Source organism: Amia ocellicauda, unplaced genomic scaffold (genome assembly GCF_036373705.1).
Source record: "Amia ocellicauda isolate fAmiCal2 unplaced genomic scaffold, fAmiCal2.hap1 HAP1_SCAFFOLD_258, whole genome shotgun sequence".
Lineage (NCBI taxonomy): Eukaryota > Metazoa > Chordata > Actinopteri > Amiiformes > Amiidae > Amia > Amia ocellicauda.
This window is the reverse complement of record NW_027102821.1, coordinates 33,643-48,195: the sequence shown is the minus strand read 5'-3', so window position 1 is coordinate 48,195 and position 14,553 is coordinate 33,643. Positions and strand designations below refer to the sequence as shown.

General features: G+C 46.9%; 6 non-coding genes and 25 pseudogenes across 6 annotated transcripts; all 31 read right to left on the bottom strand.

Moving 5' to 3' along the window:
- Positions 1-94: 94 nt before the first annotated feature.
- Positions 95-213, bottom strand: LOC136726437 (uncharacterized; annotated as a pseudogene).
- A 225-nt stretch (positions 214-438) lies between these two features.
- LOC136726426 (uncharacterized) lies at positions 439-557 on the bottom strand (annotated as a pseudogene).
- Positions 558-767: 210 nt separating this feature from the next.
- On the bottom strand, positions 768-886 carry LOC136726427 (5S ribosomal RNA). Its single transcript, XR_010808192.1, has one exon. It is a non-coding gene; the product is annotated as a 5S ribosomal RNA (ribosomal RNA).
- A 219-nt stretch (positions 887-1,105) lies between these two features.
- LOC136726434 (uncharacterized) lies at positions 1,106-1,224 on the bottom strand (annotated as a pseudogene).
- A 223-nt stretch (positions 1,225-1,447) lies between these two features.
- On the bottom strand, positions 1,448-1,566 carry LOC136726430 (uncharacterized; annotated as a pseudogene).
- Positions 1,567-1,791: 225 nt separating this feature from the next.
- LOC136726429 (uncharacterized) lies at positions 1,792-1,910 on the bottom strand (annotated as a pseudogene).
- A 220-nt stretch (positions 1,911-2,130) lies between these two features.
- LOC136726441 (uncharacterized) lies at positions 2,131-2,249 on the bottom strand (annotated as a pseudogene).
- Positions 2,250-2,459: 210 nt separating this feature from the next.
- LOC136726432 (uncharacterized) lies at positions 2,460-2,578 on the bottom strand (annotated as a pseudogene).
- Positions 2,579-2,794: 216 nt separating this feature from the next.
- On the bottom strand, positions 2,795-2,913 carry LOC136726439 (5S ribosomal RNA). Its single transcript, XR_010808193.1, has one exon. It is a non-coding gene; the product is annotated as a 5S ribosomal RNA (ribosomal RNA).
- Positions 2,914-3,125: 212 nt separating this feature from the next.
- On the bottom strand, positions 3,126-3,244 carry LOC136726419 (uncharacterized; annotated as a pseudogene).
- A 210-nt stretch (positions 3,245-3,454) lies between these two features.
- LOC136726418 (uncharacterized) lies at positions 3,455-3,573 on the bottom strand (annotated as a pseudogene).
- Positions 3,574-3,793: 220 nt separating this feature from the next.
- On the bottom strand, positions 3,794-3,912 carry LOC136726424 (uncharacterized; annotated as a pseudogene).
- A 208-nt stretch (positions 3,913-4,120) lies between these two features.
- Positions 4,121-4,239, bottom strand: LOC136726436 (uncharacterized; annotated as a pseudogene).
- Positions 4,240-4,455: 216 nt separating this feature from the next.
- On the bottom strand, positions 4,456-4,574 carry LOC136726423 (uncharacterized; annotated as a pseudogene).
- Positions 4,575-4,794: 220 nt separating this feature from the next.
- LOC136726425 (uncharacterized) lies at positions 4,795-4,913 on the bottom strand (annotated as a pseudogene).
- A 210-nt stretch (positions 4,914-5,123) lies between these two features.
- On the bottom strand, positions 5,124-5,242 carry LOC136726416 (5S ribosomal RNA). The gene has a single exon (XR_010808191.1). It is a non-coding gene; the product is annotated as a 5S ribosomal RNA (ribosomal RNA).
- Positions 5,243-5,457: 215 nt separating this feature from the next.
- On the bottom strand, positions 5,458-5,576 carry LOC136726446 (uncharacterized; annotated as a pseudogene).
- Positions 5,577-5,793: 217 nt separating this feature from the next.
- LOC136726443 (uncharacterized) lies at positions 5,794-5,912 on the bottom strand (annotated as a pseudogene).
- A 211-nt stretch (positions 5,913-6,123) lies between these two features.
- On the bottom strand, positions 6,124-6,242 carry LOC136726417 (uncharacterized; annotated as a pseudogene).
- A 208-nt stretch (positions 6,243-6,450) lies between these two features.
- Positions 6,451-6,569, bottom strand: LOC136726438 (uncharacterized; annotated as a pseudogene).
- Positions 6,570-6,785: 216 nt separating this feature from the next.
- On the bottom strand, positions 6,786-6,904 carry LOC136726421 (uncharacterized; annotated as a pseudogene).
- A 220-nt stretch (positions 6,905-7,124) lies between these two features.
- LOC136726435 (uncharacterized) lies at positions 7,125-7,243 on the bottom strand (annotated as a pseudogene).
- A 219-nt stretch (positions 7,244-7,462) lies between these two features.
- Positions 7,463-7,581, bottom strand: LOC136726445 (uncharacterized; annotated as a pseudogene).
- Positions 7,582-7,791: 210 nt separating this feature from the next.
- Positions 7,792-7,910, bottom strand: LOC136726431 (uncharacterized; annotated as a pseudogene).
- A 216-nt stretch (positions 7,911-8,126) lies between these two features.
- Positions 8,127-8,245, bottom strand: LOC136726415 (5S ribosomal RNA). Its single transcript, XR_010808190.1, has one exon. It is a non-coding gene; the product is annotated as a 5S ribosomal RNA (ribosomal RNA).
- A 215-nt stretch (positions 8,246-8,460) lies between these two features.
- Positions 8,461-8,579, bottom strand: LOC136726428 (uncharacterized; annotated as a pseudogene).
- A 210-nt stretch (positions 8,580-8,789) lies between these two features.
- LOC136726449 (5S ribosomal RNA) lies at positions 8,790-8,908 on the bottom strand. The gene has a single exon (XR_010808196.1). It is a non-coding gene; the product is annotated as a 5S ribosomal RNA (ribosomal RNA).
- Positions 8,909-9,462: 554 nt separating this feature from the next.
- On the bottom strand, positions 9,463-9,581 carry LOC136726448 (5S ribosomal RNA). The gene has a single exon (XR_010808195.1). It is a non-coding gene; the product is annotated as a 5S ribosomal RNA (ribosomal RNA).
- Positions 9,582-9,805: 224 nt separating this feature from the next.
- On the bottom strand, positions 9,806-9,924 carry LOC136726440 (uncharacterized; annotated as a pseudogene).
- Positions 9,925-10,134: 210 nt separating this feature from the next.
- LOC136726420 (uncharacterized) lies at positions 10,135-10,253 on the bottom strand (annotated as a pseudogene).
- A 217-nt stretch (positions 10,254-10,470) lies between these two features.
- Positions 10,471-10,589, bottom strand: LOC136726442 (uncharacterized; annotated as a pseudogene).
- Positions 10,590-14,553: the final 3,964 nt, after the last annotated feature.

The window sequence follows — 14,553 nt, the reverse complement described above, 5'->3', positions numbered from 1 at the left end:
GTAGCCGGGTACGTGTACAATTCTTCAATTATATCTCCTCCAGACAGAAAGAGAGAATTAAGAGCTACGATGATGTTACCCAGGAGAAGTAAAAAGTTTGCAGCACCTCGTATTTCCAGAAGGTCACCTATAAAAGTACTGACCAGGCCCTGCCCCGTTTAAATTCCGAGATCTGACGAGATCGGGCGCATTCAGGACGGTGTGGCCGCAAGCCGAGAGGCCTGGCTGCATGATGTCTCTTAATGGCTGGCGGGTATTGACGGAACTTCCAGCAAAAAAAAAAAAAAAAAAAAAGAAATAGAAAAATGGAGGGAAAAATATCAGTGCAGTAATGGGTTTTGAAAGTAGCCGGGTACGTGTACAATTCTTCAATTATATCTCCTCCAGACAGAAAGAGAGTATTAAGAGCTACGATGAAGTTACCCAGGAGACGTAAAAAGCTTGCAGCACCTGGCATTTCCAGGAGGTCACCCATCCAAGTACTGACCAGGCCCTGCCCCGTTTAAATTCCAAAATCTGATGAGATCGGGGGCGTTCAGGACGGTGTGGCTGCAAGCCAAGAGGCCGGGCTGCATGATGTCTCTTAATGGTTGGCGGGTTTTGACGGAACATCCAGCAAAAAAAAAAAAGAGAAATGGAGGGAGAAATACCAGTGCAGCAAAGGGTGTTGAAAGTAGCCGGGTACGTGTACAATTCTTCAATTATATCTCCTGCAGACAGAAAGAGAGTATTAAGAGCTACGATGAAGTTACCCAGGAGACGTAAAAAGCTTGCAGCACCTGGTATTTCTAGGAGGTCTCCCATCCAAGTACTGACCAGGCCCTGCCCCGTTTAGCTTCCGAGATCTGACGAGATCGGGCGCATTCAGGACGGTGTGGCCGCAAGCCGAGAGGCCTGGCTGCATGATGTCTCTTAAAGGCTGGCGGGTATTGACGGAACTTCCAGCAAAAAAAAAAAAAAAAAAATAGAAAAATGGACGGAAAAATATCAGTGCAGCAAAGGCTGTTGAAAGTAGCCGGGTACGTGTACAATTCTTCAATTATATCTCCTGCAGACAGAAAGAGAGAATTAAGAGCTACGATGAAGTTACCCAGGAGACGTAAAAAGTTTGCAGCACCTCGTATTTCCAGAAGGTCACCCATAAAAGTACTGACCAGGCCCTGCCCCGTTTAAATTCCGAGATCTGACGAGATCGGGCGCGTTCAGGACGGTGTGGCCGCAAGCCAAGACGCCTGGCTGCATGATGTCTCTTAAAGGTTGGCGGGTATTGACGGAACTTCAAGCAGAAAAAATAAATAATAATAAAAATAAAAAAATTGATGGAAAAATATCAGTGCAGCAAAGGGTGTTGACAGTAGCTGGGTACGTGTACAATACTTCAATTATATCTCCTCCAGACAGAAAGAGAGTATTAAGAGCTACGATAAAGTTACCCAGGAGACGTAAAAGCTTGCAGCACCAGGTATTTCCAGGAGGTCTCACATTCAAGTACTGACCAGGTCTTGCCCCGTTTAGCTTCCGAGATCTGATGAGATCGGGCGCGTTCAGGACGGTGTGGCCGCAAACCTAGAGGCCTGGCTGCATGATGTCTCTAAAAGGCTGGCGGGTATTGACGGAACTTCCAGCAAAAAAAAAAAAAAAAAAAAAGAAATAGAAAAATGGAGGGAAAAATATCAGTCCAGTAATGGGTTTTGAAAGTAGCCGGGTACGTGTACAATTCTTCAATAATATCTCCTCCAGACTGAAAGAGAGTATTAAGAGCTACGATGAAGTTACCCAGGAGACGTAAAAAGCTTGCAGCACCTGGTATTTCCAGGAGGTCACCCAACCAAGTACTGGCCAGACCCTGCCCCGTTTAGCTTCCGAGATATGATGAGATCAGGCGCGTTCAGGACGGTGTGGCCGCAAGCCAAGAGACCTGGCTACATGATGTCTCTTAACGGCTGGCAAGTATTGACGGAACTTCCAGCAAAAAAAAAAAAAAAAAAAAATAGAAAAAGGGAGGGAAAAATATCAGTGCAGCAAAGGGTGTTGAAAGTAGCCGGGTACATGTACAATTCTTCAATTATATCTCCTCCAGACAGATAGAGAGTATTAAGAGCTACGATAAAGTTACCCAGGAGACGTAAAAGCTTGCAGCACGAGGTATTTCAAGGAGGTCTCACATTCATGTACTGACCAGGTCCTGCCCCGTTTAGCTTCCGAGATCTGACGAGATCGGGCGCGTTCAGGATGGTGTGGCTGCAAGCCAAGAGGCCTGGCTGCATGATGTCTCTTAAAGGCTGGCGGGTATTGACGGAACTGCCAGCAAAAAAAAAAAAGAAAAATAGAGGTAAATATACCAGTGCAGCAAAGGGTGTTGAAAGTAGCCGGGTACGTGTACAATTCTTCAATTATATCTCCTGGAGACAGAAAGAGAGTTTTAAGAGCTACGATGAAGTTACCCAGGAGACGTAAAAAGCTTGCAGCACCTGGTATTTCCAGGAGGTCACACATCCAAGTACTGACCAGGCCCTGCCCCGTTTAGCTTCCGAAATCTGATATGATCGGGCGCGTTCAGGACGGTGTGACTACAAGCCAAGAGGCCTGGCTGCATGATGTCTCTTAAAGGCTGGCGGATATTGACGGAACTTCCAGCAAAAAAATAAAATAAAAAGAAAAATGGAGGGAAAAATATCAGTGCAGCAAAGGGTGTTGAAAGTAGCCTAGTACGTGTACAATTCTTCAATTATATCTCCTGGAGACAGAAAGAGAGTATTAAGAGCTACGATGAAGTTACCCAGGAGACGTAAAAGGCTTGCAGCACCTGGTATTTCTAGGAGGTCTCCCATCCAAGTACTGACCAGGCCCTGCCCCGTTTAGCTTCCGAGATCTGACGAGATCGGGCGCGTTCAGGACGGTGTGGCCACAAGCCGAGACGCCTGGCTGCATGATGTCTCTTAAAGGCTGGCGGGTATTGACGGAATTTCCAGCAAAAAAAAAAAATAGAAAAATGGAGGGAAAAATATCAGTGCAGGAAAGGGTGTTGAAAGTAGCCGGGTACGTGTACAATTCTTCAATTATATCTCCTGAAGACAGAAAGAGAGTATTAAGAGCTACGATGAAGTTACCCAGGAGACGTAAAAAGCTTGCAGCACCTGGCATTTCCAGGAGGTCACCCATCCAAGTACTGACCAGGCCCTGCCCCGTTTAAATTCCAAGATCTGATGAGATCGGGGGCGTTCAGGACGGTGTGGCTGCAAGCCAAGAGGCCGGGCTGCATGATGTCTCTTAATGGTTGGCGGGTTTTGACGGAACATCCAGCAAAAAAAAAAAAGAGAAATGGAGGAAGAAATACCAGTGCAGCAAAGGGTGTTGAAAGTAGCCGGGTACGTGTACAATTCTTCAATTATATCTCCTGCAGACAGAAAGAGAGTATTAAGAGCTACGATGAAGTTACCCAGGAGACGTAAAAAGCTTGCAGCACCTGGTATTTCTAGGAGGTCAGCCATCCAAGTACTGACCAGGCCCTGCCCCGTTTAGCTTCCGAGATCTTACGAGATCGGGCGCATTCAGGACGGTGTGGCCACAAGCCGAGAAGCCTGGCTGCATGATGTCTCTTAAAGGTTGGCGGGTATTGACGGAACTTCCAGCAAAAAAAAAAAAAAAAAAAAAAAGAAAAATGGATGGAAAAATATCAGTGCAGCAAAGGGTGTTGACAGTAGCTGGGTACGTGTACAATACTTCAATTATGTCTCCTCCAGACAGAAAGAGAGTATTAAGAGCTACGATGAAGTTACCCAGGAGACAAAAAAGCTTGCAGCACCAGGTATTTCCAGGAGGTCACCCATCCAAGTACTGACCAGGCCCTGCCCCTGTTACCTTCCGAGATCTTACGAGATCGGGCGCATTCAGGACGGTGTGGCCACAAGCCGAGAGGCCTGGTTGCATGATGTCTCTTAAAGGTTGGCGGATATTGACGAACTTCTAGCAAAAAAAAAAAAGAAAAATGGAGGGAAAAATATCAGTGCAGCAAAGGCTGTTGAAAGTAGCCGTGTACGTGTACAATACTTCAATTATATCTCATCCAGACAGAAAGAGAGTACTAAGAGCTACGATGAAGTTACCCAGGAGACAAAAAAGCTTGCAGCACCAGGTATTTCCAGGAGGTCACCCATCCAAGTACTGACCAGGCCCTGCCCCTTTTACCTTCCGAGATCTGACGATATCGGGCGCGTTCAGGACGGTGTGGCCGAAAGCCAAGAGGCCCGGCTGCATGATGTCTCTTTAGGCTGGTGGGTATTGACGGAACTTCCAGCAAAAAAAAAAAAAAAAAAAGAAAAATGGAGGGAGAAATATCAGTGCAGCAAAGGCTGTTGAAAGTAGCCGGGTACGTGTACAATTCTTCAATAATATCTCCTCCAGACTGAAAGAGAGTATTAAGAGCTACGATGAAGTTACCCAGGAGACGTAAAAAGCTTGCAGCACCTGGTATTTCCAGGAGGTCACCCAACCAAGTACTGGCCAGACCCTGCCCCGTTTAGCTGCCGAGATCTGACGAGATCGGGCGCGTTCAGTATGGTGTGGCCGCAAGCCGAGATGCCTGGCTGCATGATGTCTCTTAAAGGATGGCGGGTATTGACGGAATTTCCAGCAAAAAAAAAAAAAAAAAAAAATAGAAAAATGGAGGGAAAAATATCAGTGCAGCAAAGGGTGTTGAAAGTAGCCGGGTACGTGTACAATTCTTCAATTATATCTCCTCCAGACAGAAAGAGAGAATTAAGAGCTACGATAAAGTTACCCAGGAGACGTAAAACCTTGCAGCACCTGGTATTTCCAGGAGGTCTCCCATCCAAGTACTGACCAGGTCCTGCCCCGTTTAGCTTTCGAGATCTTACGAGATCGGGCGCGTTCAGGATGGTGTGGCCGCAAGCCGAGATGCCTGGCTGCATGATGTCTCTTAAAGGCTGGCGGGTATTGACGGAACTGCCAGCAAAAAAAAAAAAGAAAAATAGAGGGAAATATACCAGTGCAGCAAAGGGTGTTGAAAGTAGCCGGGTACGTGTACCATTCTTCAATTATATCTCCTGGAGACAGAAAGAGAGTTTTAAGAGCTACGATGAAGTTACCCAGGAGACGTAAAAAGCTTGCAGCACCTGGTATTTCCAGGAGGTCACACAGCCAAGTACTGACCAGGCCCTGCCCCGTTTAGCTTCCGAGATCTGACGAGATCGGGCGCATTCAGGACGGTGTGGCCGCAAGCCAAGAGGCCTGGCTGCATGATGTCTTTTAAAGGTTGGCGGGTATTGACGGAACTTCCAGCAAAAAAAAAAAAAAAAAAGAAAAATAGATGGAAAAATATCAGTGCAGCAAAGGGTGTTGACAGTAGCTGGGTACGTGTACAATACTTCAATTATATCTCCTCCAGACAGATAGAGAGTATTAAGAGCTACGATAAAGTTACCCAGGAGACGTAAAAGCTTGAAGCACCAGGTATTTCCAGGAGGTCTCACATTCATGTACCGACCAGGTCCTGCCCCGTTTAGCTTCCAAGATCTGACGAGATCGGGCGAGTTCAGGATGGTGTGGCCGCAAGCCGAGATGTCTGGCTGCATGATGTCTCTTAAAGTCTGGCGGGTATTGACGGAATTTCCAGCAAAAAAAAATAAAAAAAAATAGAAAAATGGAGGGAAAAATATCAGTGCAGGAAAGGGTGTTGAAAGTAGCCGGGTACGTATACAATTCTTCAATTATATCTCCTGGAGACAGATAGAGAGTATTAAGAGCTACGATAAAGTTACCCAGGAGACGTAAAGCTTGAAGCACCAGGTATTTCCAGGAGGTCTCACATTCATGTACTGACCAGGCCCTGCCCCGTTTAAATTCCAAGATCTGATGAGATCGGGGGCGTTCAGGACGGTGTGGCTGCAAGCCAAGAGGCCGGGCTGCATGATGTCTCTTAATGGTTGGCGGGTTTTGACGGAACATCCAGCAAAAAAAAAAAAAGAGAAATGGAGGGAGAAATACCAGTGCAGCAAAGGGTATTGAAAGTAGCCAGGTACGTGTACAATTCTTCAATTATATCTCCTGCAGACAGAAAGAGAGTATTAAGAGCTACGATGAAGTTACCCAGGAGACGTAAAAAGCTTGCAGCACCTGGTATTTCTAGGAGGTCAGCCATCCAAGTACTGACCAGGCCCTGCCCCGTTTAGCTTCCGAGATCTTACGAGATCGGGCGCATTCAGGACGGTGTGGCCACAAGCCGAGAGGCCTGGCTGCATGATGTCTCTTAAAGGTTGGCGGATATTGACGAACTTCCAGCAAAAAAAAAAAAGAAAAATGGAGGGAAAAATATCAGTGCAGCAAAGGCTGTTGAAAGTAGCCGTGTACGTGTACAATACTTCAATTATATCTCCTCCAGACAGAAAGAGAGTACTAAGAGCTACGATGAAGTTACCCAGGAGACAAAAAAGCTTGCAGCACCAGGTATTTCTAGGAGGTCACCCATCCAAGTACTGACCAGGCCCTGCCCCTTTTACCTTCCGAGATCTGACGATATCGGGCGCGTTCAGGACGGTGTGGCCGAAAGCCAAGAGGCCCGGCTGCATGATGTCTCTTTAGGCTGGTGGGTATTGACGGAACTTCCAGCAAAAAAAAAAAAAAAAAAAAAAAAATGGAGGGAGAAATATCAGTGCAGCAAAGGCTGTTGAAAGTAGCCGGGTACGTGTACAATTCTTCAATAATATCTTCTCCAGACTGAAAGAGAGTATTAAGAGCTACGATGAAGTTACCCAGGAGACGTAAAAAGCTTGCAGCACCTGGTATTTCCAGGAGGTCACCCAACCAAGTACTGGCCAGACCCTGCCCCGTTTAGCTGCCGAGATCTGACGAGATCGGGCGCGTTCAGTATGGTGTGGCCGCAAGCCGAGATGCCTGGCTGCATGATGTCTCTTAAAGGATGGCGGGTATTGACGGAATTTCCAGCAAAAAAAAAAAAAAAAGAAAATAGAAAACTGGAGGGAAAAATATCAGTGCAGCAAAGGGTGTTGAAAGTAGCCGGTTACGTGTACAATTCTTCAATTATATCTCCTCCAGACAGAAAGAGAGAATTAAGAGCTACGATAAAGTTACCCAGGAGACGTAAAACCTTGCAGCACCTGGTATTTCCAGGAGGTCTCCCATCCAAGTACTGACCAGGTCCTGCCCCGTTTAGCTTTCAAGATCTTACGAGATCGGGCGCGTTCAGGACGGTGTGGCCACAAGCCGAGAGGCCTGGCTGCATGATGTCTCTTAAAGGTTGGCGGGTATTGACGGAACTTGCAGCAAAAAAAAAAAAAAAAAAAAAAGAAAAATGGATGGAAAAATATCAGTGCAGCAAAGGATGTTGACAGTAGCTGGGTACGTGTACAGTACTTCAATTATATCTCCTCCAGACAGATAGAGAGTATTAAGAGCTACGATAAAGTTACCCAGGAGATGTAAAAGCTTGCAGCACGAGGTATTTCAAGGAGGTCTCACATTCATGTACTGACCAGGTCCTGCCCCGTTTAGCTTCCGAGATCTGACGAGATCGGGCGCGTTCAGGATGGTGTGGCCGCATGCCGAGATGACTGGCTGCATGATGTCTCTTAAAGGCTGGCGGGTATTGACGGAACTGCCAGCAAAAAAAAAAAAGAAAAATAGAGGGAAATATACCAGTGCAGCAAAGGGTGTTGAAAGTAGCCGGGTACGTGTACAATTCTTCAATTATATCTCCTGGAGACAGAAAGAGAGTTTTAAGAGCTACGATGAAGTTACCCAGGAGACGTAAAAAGCTTGCAGCACCTGGTATTTCCAGGAGGTCACACATCCAAGTACTGACCAGGCCCTGCCCCGTTTAGCTTCCGAAATCTGATATGATCGGGCGCGTTCAGGACGGTGTGACTACAAGCCAAGAGGCCTGGCTGCATGATGTCTCTTAAAGGCTGGCGGATATTGACGGAACTTCCAGCAAAAAAATAAAATAAAAAGAAAAATGGAGGGAAAAATATCAGTGCAGCAAAGGGTGTTGAAAGTAGCCTAGTACGTGTACAATACTTCAATTATATCTCCTGGAGACAGAAAGAGAGTATTAAGAGCTACGATGAAGTTACCCAGGAGACGTAAAAAGCTTGCAGCACCTGGTATTTCCAGGAGGTCTCCCATCCAAGTACTGACCAGGCCCTGCCCCGTTTAGCTTCCGAGATCTGACGAGATCGGGGGCATTCAGGACGGTGTGGCCGCAAGCCGAGAGGCCTCGCTGCATGATGTCTCTTAAAGGTTGGCGGGTATTGACGGAACTTCATGCAAAAAAAAAAAAAAAAAAGAAAAATGGATGGAAAAATATCAGTGCAGGAAAGGGTGTTGAAAGTAGCCGGGTACGTGTACAATTCTTCAATTATATCTCCTCCAGACAGAAAGAGAGAATTAAGAGCTACGATAAAGTTACCCAGGAGACGTAAAACCTTGCAGCACCTGGTATTTCCAGGAGGTCTCCCATCCAAGTACTGACGAGGTCCTGCCCCGTTTAGCTTCCGAGATCTGACGAGATCGGGCGCGTTCAGGATGGTGTGGCCGCAAGCCGAGATGCCTGGCTGCATGATGTCTCTTAAAGGCTGGCGGGTATTGACGGAACTGCCAGCAAAAAAAAAAAAGAAAAATAGAGGGAAATATACCAGTGCAGCAAAGGGTGTTGAAAGTAGCCGGGTACGTGTACAATTCTTCAATTATATCTCCTGGAGACAGAAAGAGAGTATTAAGAGCTACGATGAAGTTACCCAGGAGACGTAAAAAGCTTGCAGCACCTGGTATTTCTAGGAGGTCTCCCATCCAAGTACTGACCAGGCCCTGCCCCGTTTAGCTTCCGAGGTCTGACGAGATCGGGCGCATTCAGGACGGTGTGGCCACAAGCCGAAAAGCCTGGCTGCATGATGTCTCTTAAAGGTTGGCGGGTATTGACGGAACTTCCAGCAAAAAGAAAAAAAAAAAAAATAGAAAAATGGAAGGAAAAATATCAGTGCAGGAAAGGGTGTTGAAAGTAGCCGGGTACGTGTACAATTCTTCAATTATATCTCCTGCAGACTGAAAGAGAGTATTAAGAGCTACGATAAAGTTACCCAGGAGACGTAAAAGCTTGCAGCACCTGGTATTTCCAGGAGGTCTCACATTCAAGTACTGACCAGGTCCTGCCCCGTTTAGCTTCCGAGATCTGACTATATCATGCGCATTCAGGACGGTGTGGCCGAAAGCCGAGAGGCCCAGCTGCATGATGTCTCTTTAAGGCTGGCGGGTATTGACGGAACTTCCAGCAAAAAAAAAAAGAAAAAAGAAAAATGGAGGGAAAAATATCAGTGCAGCAAAAGGTTTTGAAAGTAGCCGGGTACGTGTACAATTCTTCAATAATATCTCCTACAGACTGAAAGAGAGTATTAAGAGCTATGATGAAGTTACCCAGGAGACATAAAAAGCTTGCAGCACCTGGTATTTCTAGGAGGTCTCCCATCCAAGTACTGACCAGGCCCTGCCCCGTTTAGCTTCCGAGATCTGACGAGATCGGGCGCATTCAGGACGGTGTGGCCACAAGCCGAAAGGCCTGGCTGCATGATGTCTCTTAAAGGTTGGCGGGTATTGACGGAACTTCCAGCAAAAAAAAAAAAGAAAAAAAGAAAAAAGAAAAATGGATGGAAAAATATCAGTGCAGCAAAGGGTGTTGACAGTAGCTGGATACGTGTACAATACTTCAATTATATCTCCTCCAGACAGAGAGAGAGTATTAAGAGCTACGATAAAGTTACCCAGGAGACGTAAAAGCTTGCAGCACTAGGTATTTCCAGGAGGTCTCACATTCATGTACTGACCAGGTCCTGCCGCGTTTAGCTTCCGAGATCTGACGAGATCGGGCGCGTTCAGGATGGTGTGGCCGCAAGCCGAGATGCTTGGCTGCATGATGTCTCTTAAAGGCTGGCGGGTATTGACGGAACTGCCAGCAAAAAAAAAAAAGAAAAATAGAGGGAAATATACCAGTGCAGCAAAGGGTGTTGAAAGTAGCCGGGTACGTGTACAATTCTTCAATTATATCTCCTGGAGACAGAAAGAGAGTATTAAGAGCTACGATGAAGTTACCCAGGAGACGTAAAAAGCTTGCAGCACCTGGTATTTCTAGGAGTTCTCCCATCCAAGTACTGACCAGGCCCTGCCCCGTTTAGCTTCCGAGATCTGACGAGATCGGGCGCATTCAGGACGGTGTGGCCACAAGCCGAAAGGCCTGGCTGCATGATGTCTCTTAAAGGTTGGCGGGTATTGACGGAACTTCCAGCAAAAAAAAAAAAAAAAAAAGAAAAATGGATGGAAAAATATCAGTGCAGCAAAGGCTGTTGAAAGTAGCCGGGTACATGTACAATTCTTCAATTATATCTCCTCCAGACTGAATGAGAGTATTAAGAGCTACGCTGAAGTTACCCAGGAGATGTAAAAAGCTTTCAGCACCTGGTATTTCCAGGAGGTCACCCATCCAATTACTGACCAGGCCCTGCCCAGTTTTTCTTCCGAGATCTGACGAGATCTTGCGTCTTCAGGACGGTGTGGCCGCAAGCCGAGATGCCTGGCTGCATGATGTCTCTTAAAGGTTGGCGGGTATTGACGGAACTTCCAGCAAAAAAAAAATGGATAAAGAAAAATGGAGGGAAAAATATCAGTGCAGCAATGGGTGTTGAATGTAGCCGGGTACGTGTACAATACTTCAATTATATCTCCTCCAGACAGAAAGAGAGTATTAAGAGCTACGATGAACTCACCTAAAGGATTATTAGGAACACCATACTAATACTGTGTTTGACCCCCTTTCGCCTTCAGAACTGCTTTAATTCTACGTGGCATTGATTCAACAAGGTGCTGAAAGCATTCTTTAGAAATGTTGGCCCATATTGATAGGATAGCATCTTGCAGTTGATGGAGATTTGTGGGATGCACATCCAGGGCACGAAGCTCCCGTTCCACCACATCCCAAAGATGCTCTATTGGGTTGAGATCTGGTGACTGTGGGGGCCAGTTTAGTACAGTGAACTCATTGTCATGTTCAAGAAACCAATTTGAAATGATTCGACCTTTGTGACATGGTGCATTATCCTGCTGGAAGTAGCCATCAGAGGATGGGTACATGGTGGTCAAAAAGGGATGGACATGGTCAGAAACAATGCTCAGGTAGGCCGTAGCATTTAAACGATGCCCAATTGGCACTAAGGGGCCTAAAGTGTGCCAAGAAGACATCCCCCACACCATTACACCACCACCACCAGCCTGCACAGTGGTAACAAGACATGATGGATCCATGTTCTCATTCTGTTTACGCCAAATTCTGACTCTACCATCTGAATGTCTCACCTCTTTTTCCTATTTGTAGTGGAGATGAGTGGTACCCAGTGGGGTCTTCTGCTGTTGTAGCCCATCCGCCTCAAGGTTGTACGTGTTGTGGCATCACAAATGCTTTGCTGCATACCTCGGTTGTAGCGAGTGGTTATTTCAGTCAAAGTTGCTCTTCTATCAGCTTGAATCGAGTCGGCCCATTCTCCTCTGAGCTCTAGCATCAACAAGGCATTTTCGCCCACAGGACTGCCGCATACTGGATGTTTTTCCCTTTTCACACCATTCCTTGTAAACCCTAGAAATGGTTGTGCGTGAAAATCCCAGTAACTGAGCAGATTGTGAAATACTCAGACCGCCCCGTCTGGCACCAACAACCATGCCACGCTCAAAATTGCTTAAATCACCTTTCATTCCCATTCAGACATTCAGTTTGGAGTTCAGCAGATTGTCTTGACCAGGACCACACCCCTAAATGCATTGAAGCAACTGCCATGTGATTGGTTGATTAGATAATTGCATTAATGAGAAATTGAACAGGTGTTCCTAATAATCCTTTAGGTGAGTGTATATGTATGTATGTGTATGTATGTCCAATTGCTTTGACAATACAAATGAAATTAATTGAGAGAGAGAGAGAGAGAGAGAGAGAGAGAGAGAGAGAGAGAGAGAGAGAGAGAGGGAGGAATATGAGCTCCTAAAAAACATTTGTTTTTATACATAAGCGGATTTAATTTGTGATTTACAAATGTATATATAGCACTATAAACATACACAGAAGACATGGAATAGAAATTCAGAAGAAAAAGTATTCAAAAAATAATAATTTTAAGAGAAACACAAAAAGAAGAAAGCAGAGAGACAGTTCAGGAAGAAAAGTCAGAAAAGAAAAGCTGAAGACAAGTATTGGAGGTAAGAGACAAATAATTAAACAAAAAAATATGTATTAATAAAATAAATAAGCATTCTCAGTAGTTGACTCAGCCAATGAAAATGCAGAGCTCCGATTTGAATAGAGTGACAGTAGGAGAGAGCCCAACTGCCACTGAGACTGATAGAAATCTATCGAACAGCAGTCTGACTGCAGAGCTGCCTTTTGAAATCCGATACCCTGAAGACATTCGCTCTGCACAGGCTAAGAAGGACTACAAACAAGCTGTGATGAGAGCATCTCCTGAGACCCTCATCCTAGACTACACCGGTAAAGGAGAAAACAGGGTCAAGAACAATCTACTGTTCTACACCGCCTTTCACAAAACCCTGTGCCAGACATACCCCAATAACAACAAGAGGGGCATTAGCAGAGGCAGGCAGATCTCAGTGCTGGTAGAGAAAGACACAGACAGTGTGATGCTCACTTTTAATGTATACCACAACGGGACCATCATGGTGCAGGGCAGCGAGAGCAGCCTGGACCAATTAGCTCTCGGCTTCCACACCTCAAAGCAGCAGACTGAGGTAGAGAAACAAGAGCCAGAGCCGGCCACCCTGCAGTCTGCCCCCAGCCACACGGAGCCAGACAGTGCCCCATCTCCCACAGACTGCCCCCCTGTCTCCCCAAAACTCTCCAGCAACATTAAAACACTAAAGGAATGCCTATCAGTGCTGGAGCTGGAGTTTGCGGAGTTCAGGGAGCAGACCTTGAGCACCCTGGCCCAGACCTCCTTGTGCGATCAGCTCCGGGATGAGATGCACAGACTAAAGATGCAGCACAAGGCTGAGATCCATGAGCTGAGAGCAGCAGTGAGAGACCTGGAGGAGCAGAGCCAAACCCTGAGGACGGAGCTGCGCAGAGCGAGGGAGGAGCTGACCAGGACACCCCAGCACAGCCAGCTAAGGAGCCTGCAGAGCCAGCTGGAGGAGCTAAGAGAGGAGCTACACATCACTGGAGCACAGAGACTGCACTGCACTGACCCCACAACACCTCCAACCCCTGACGCACCCACTGATCCACCCACACTCCCCACCACTCCTGACACACCCACTATCACCAGACCTGCCACTAATACACAACCCCCTGAAACGCCACTCCCCCAAAACACACCCGCTGCCCCCACCACTCCCGACGCAAACCCGGAGTGGCAGGTCAACGCAGAGGTGGTCATTCTGAGCGAATCCAATGGGAAGTTCCTGGTTGAGAGGCGCCTCTTCCCTGGGCGAAAAGTGAAAAAGCTTTGGTGCTCCACAGCACAGAGAGCCCTGGAGCTGCTCTCCAAGAGGAGGCTTTGCCAAGTCAAACACATCCTCATCCACACCGGCACTAACGACCTGAGTGCCCGCAGGGGCGATGTGGCCTCAGCCCTGAGACAGGTAGCAACGAAAGCCACAGAGGAATTCCCAACTGCCAAAATTTCCATCTCCACACTGCTGCCCCGCACAGACGTGCCCCTGCACATCATCCAGGCCATCAACGCAGAAGTGTCCCGAAGATGTGCCCTCCTCCCCAACGTCCACCTGGCACACCACTGAGACATCCAGCCACATCACCTGTATGACCACGTCCACCTCAACAAGACGGGTGTGAGGATCATCTCAAAGGTCCTCAAGGACACAACCCTGGGCCGAAACCCCACACACCCCCACCTCGAGACCAGGAGCAAACCCCCCAGCCCCCGGCCACATCCCCAGCCACCGGCTCCACCCCAGCCCCAGCCCCTGAGACCCCGCGGCCCCATTCCCCACCCCCCCATCCCCAGAGGGCCCGTCCAGCACAGCAGAGCGGACAGCCGGGGACCAGCACAGCCACACAGCCACGCAGCAGCGGCTTCCAGAGCCTGGAGGCCCGATGCTGCCCAGCTGGCCCAGATAAGGCAACTCCTCAGTGTCATCTGTACCACACTGCTGAGTTAACTGAGCCTCAACACACATATATATGGTTGTGGAGATGGAGAGTAAGAAAAAATGTGATTTAATTATTCTGATATTTTGATGCAAAGATAAAATCTTTGTGTGATTATTATGTATATCCATATATAATTATTAATAGTAATATAATATCAGTTGTAGACCACAAATTAAACTTTCTTATGTAGAAGAGACAAGTATAATAAAATATATTAACATGTCCTTTAAAATAAGCAGTTGGAATATGCAGGGTTTACGCTCCTCAACTTTTGGAATGAAGAGCACAGGCCCTGAACTGATCAACACTGTAAATAGTTCAGATGTTTTCATTCTTGTAGAGACTTGGTGCTGTGC